The sequence below is a fragment of the Montipora capricornis genome, chromosome 8 (assembly GCF_036669925.1).
Source record: "Montipora capricornis isolate CH-2021 chromosome 8, ASM3666992v2, whole genome shotgun sequence".
NCBI classification, from domain to species: Eukaryota; Metazoa; Cnidaria; class Anthozoa; order Scleractinia; family Acroporidae; genus Montipora; species Montipora capricornis.
This window is the reverse complement of record NC_090890.1, coordinates 11,275,105-11,279,649: the sequence shown is the minus strand read 5'-3', so window position 1 is coordinate 11,279,649 and position 4,545 is coordinate 11,275,105. Positions and strand designations below refer to the sequence as shown.

At 40.3% G+C, this 4,545-nt stretch overlaps 1 pseudogene; it reads left to right on the top strand.

Moving 5' to 3' along the window:
• The window catches only part of LOC138013663 (gamma-aminobutyric acid receptor subunit gamma-1-like), a 17,930-nt pseudogene that overhangs the window by 7,680 nt on the left and 5,705 nt on the right, over positions 1-4,545 (top strand).

Here is a 4,545-nt window from a genome sequence, read left to right as displayed (position 1 = left end):
ATGGTTCCATCCCCCTTGAAGACCTTGACTTGAGGATGGTACCCCTGGTATATTCACTATAATGAGAGATTTTTTCTCCACGCACAAATCAGTCACCGACCTAGAACATCTCAGTGACGATGATTTTGTGTCCTTACTACGCCTTTGCATCACAGTGAGTGGTTCTGATCGAAGGAACAGCTACTCACAGAAGTCTGGTTTGGGCATGGGCAATAATCTTGCACCCACACTGGCTATCATTTACATGAGAACAACCTGGATCTTGAAATTCAATCTTCATTCAACAATTCTGTGCATCTTAAACGATACATTGACGACATGTTTATAGCCTGGACTAATGATAACTTAACACCTGACGAAATGGTTACTACCGCTAACAGTGTCAACACTGCTCTTAAGTTTACAGTTGAGATACCGGAAGATAACTGCCTGCCTTTCCTCGACACAATAGTCACTCTTCATCCACACAACGGCCAATTTCCTACGGAACTATACATGATGAAACCAATCCACAGCCAATGTATCACGCCCTGGGATAGTCACGGCCCGATCTCACAGAAGAGAGAGGATCCTCATTGTGAGATAAGGGCGCAGTGTCGCGTTCCACTGACCCTAGATCACAACAAAATTCGCTTAGATTAATCACAAAGCTGTACACCAAGAAATGTTACCCCAGATCATTTATAAAATCAACAATCAAGCGCACTCTACGAAAATGCAAGTCACAACCGTCCGAACAAGAACAAGGTCTAGTCTACATCAAGATGACATATATCAACGAAGATCTCAAGAGGCAAACACAATCAGTTTTAAAACGGACAGGTATAGATATCTTCAGAGTACACTATTTTAATGGCTCCTCATCATCAAAATATTTACGCCGCCCAAAGAAAAACAATGCTGCCCAGATCCCTGTGATACGTGCGGCTCTTCAACAAGAACTAACCAATGCCTAACAAAAAACTGTGTATACAAAATCAAATGCTCGCACTGCGACACGGTTTATATCGGCGAAACTAGTAGAACTATCGGATCCAGAATAAAAGAACATATCAGAATGGTGAAACAGACGGTTTATTCACATTTGATCAACCATAACAAACCATCTATGCAAGATATCTCTTGGGGAATCCTCCACAGGAACATCCACGACATCCGCACGCGTAAAATCATTGAAGCGCTAGAAATCCGCAAGCATGAGAACCTCATGAATGGTTGCAATGGACGAGCTCTAAATCTAGATTAACACCATCAAATTAATGAGCCTTGAAATTCCACCATTGTACTAAGTTTTTTTTTTTTTACATAAAGCAATCTTGTACTCATAATCTTCATTCACTGACGAAGCTCTAAACGGCGAAACGTTTGAAGTATAAAACCGATTAGAAACATATATGCTCAAGAAGTTATTTCCTTATTAAATATCTATCGAGGCATGGCTACACCTTTCTTCTTCCATATAGATATATATATATTTAATATATTATATATATATATGTTCTTGAACTAGAGTTGAACGTACTTCTGAGAGCGCTATCCCGTTAGAGGAGCCTTGACAATAACACTAAACTGGTTCAAGACTTCAGAGGTAGTCCATCGTTTAACAATGACTACAGTTCTGTTTCGTTTGGCAAAATATGACCACATCACACTCATACAGGTTCTATAAAACGACTGACCGTCTAAGTCTCCTCCGAAGGGCTCATGATCATTTGTTTAAGAAAGGGAAAATTGCCGTCGGCGAATTCCGAACAAGGCGAAATGAGCCATTCTCAAAACTTCGCACTTTATGGAAAAGGAAAAAAGCGGGGGGTAACATATTTCCGGATACTGTTAATGTATAAACGTTTTATCTCCTAGTTTGGTGGTGATTTGTTATCTTACCAACGATCTGATGCTGGTGAACAATAATATTTTTAAACCGCTTCTTTTTCAACTTTAAATTTAAGCCGAGTGTCGCGATGAATATTTTAGGAATGTGCTAGACCAGCGGGTTTTGCCCAAAACTCAAGCTAAGCTAAGCTATAAAGTATGACCAGTATTTGGGAATTGTGCCTAAAACCTATGTTCGAACTACGTGGGTAATTTAATTTGTGGCGGTTCACACGAACTTTCGGAAGTTGAATAAATTTTGACAAAGTAATATGAGATATTGAAAGCTTGTGTCGAAACACTAGTGGGATGGGATCGTGGGGACGCGGGGAAGCGGGGACGTGGAAGACCTGGGGACTCGTGGGACTTCGGGGACTCGGGGAATCGGGGAAGCATATTCGAAGTATAGGAATTAAGATATGGGAGAACATCCCAAAGTAAAAAGGAAATTTGAATTGGTCACGTTATTTTGCAAAAAACGCTCTATCTGTTACCCTTTCACAAGTACCAGCTATAAATACACACCGAAATTCAAAAATTGGATTCTCGAAAAGTAATTCTCGCCAACCGTCATAGAGCTCGGGACTGTCAAACAAGGCAGAAGACCCTCATTGCATGTTGCGGACACTGCAGCTGAAATTTCAGGTTGCTGTGTTTGTTGTTGTTGTTGTTGTTGGTGTTGTTGTTGTTGTTGTTGCACAAAAACTTGAGCCTTACCACTTCTTCCCTGTAACTGGTGCATTGTGACTGCCATCTTTACTAAGCGCTGTGTTCAATTGGTTACCTTTGATGAAAATTCGGGCCGTTGATATTGTCGAAAATGTTCGTCATCACAGGGACAGAAGCGGCTCGGGGGGGGGGGGGGGGGTGGGGGTGGAATACTGCTATATATGGGCTAAAGATAGGTATCTGCAGCTGTGAATGGTATGGTTTTCAAGCAGTTTACTCTAGGATATGGTATATAAATCAACGCGTTTGGGTCTAAAATAGGGTATCATTTTTCACGAAACTGACCATAAAAATTTTATCTAGACTAAGGAGACCGGGAAAAGACTGAACAAACTGAACAAGTATAAATAGCTCCTTTTTTGAGAGAGAAACCATTGTGGTATAGGTTTGTTTCGGCTAGACTGTGCTAGTGACCTCGTAGTTTCTGAAATTTGTGATCTTCAGAGAAAGGAATCAACAACAACATGCATTACCTACGTAAGGTCATATAAAACTCTCCATCCGTAATTAATTAATGTTGTATGACCTTGTTTCCAGACGCTTTTCCCATCAATGAAGTGGACTACAAATGGAAGCTAACTGAAGTGGCGGTCAGACATCCATCAATGTCCCAGTTCTCAGTCACGTCTTCAAAAGGGTTTCGTCCAGTGTACGAGTACCTAGTGGGTACAGTGTTTACAACCTTGACAAAAAAATTTCTTCCTTGTCGCTCTAGCTAATAATCGTTTCCTTCGTTTCAACCATAAATGTAGATTTTGTCGTAAAACGTTTCCTTCGAAAAGGTAATTTGCTCTGAAGTTACACGCACGTTTGTACAAAGAGCTTTAAGCTTATTTTTCTGACATTTGTCGATGGTAAGCCGCCAACTGGAACGATTATCATTGTTACAATTTACTTCCAATTCAAATTATGAAACATTGAACTTTGGAAAAAATGAGAACTCAAAACAGAGATATGTGTGTTAAAAGCTCCAAGGTATTAGCTGATGGTTTTAACGATTTTGTAGCCCTCTCAAATTAAAAGGCATTTAGAACTGTGTCGCGCATGAGCCTAGTGAATTTTAGCTTCCCATAAAAAAATTCACCCACATCTCTTGAAAAATTTGAAAATTTTGTTCCAATTTTCTACACAGGCAATTACACCACCGTCACAGTGACATTCCGCTGCAAAGGCATGTGGGATACTACGTGATTCAACTGTACCTTCCATGTATCTTTCTGGTCATGGCTCAGTTGGATTGTTTTCTGGACCAACCCCGAGAACGGTGGCGATAGGCTGACTGTCGGGATCACATGCATTCTCACCATCGTCTTCCTGTTGGGTTATGCCAATGCTATGCTGCCCAAGGTTTGAATTTTGAATACATCAATATTAAAAATCTTGAAGTCACTATAGGATCAGTCTTGAACAGTACTCACGGTTGTTGCTCACAACTACGATTTCTTGCGTTGTGATGAAAAAAGTACACGGTACTTTCCAATTTTCCCATTCAAAGGAAGTCAAAATAATCCTGTTTTTCGGGAAAGGACAACTAAGCCGGAAAGTTGCCGTCAGAATGTAAAGAATAACCATTATATTGTTAACGTTGCATTGAATTAAATGCAACAGAAGCTCAATTTCATGCCTCACTTCGCAAATCTGGCATTGTAAATAAGATGCAGGTTAAAACGACAGGAAGCCAATCGTAACAGTTTGATTCTCTCATATATTAGCAGTAGGGTGTGTACGTTTTTCACACTCGGCACTGCAACGTAATGTTTCCCTTATAACTTGAAAAGTGGCTACTCTCCGTCTCTATCTACTTAAACAGCTGAAACGCGCTGCTCTCAGTACAAAAGACTTGATCGGTTTTTTATTGTTCTTATATTAGATCTGTGCTTGAGTACGCATGTCAAGCTTTGTCTGAAGAAATAGGGAGAATCCGAAAACTTGCGATAGGCACAA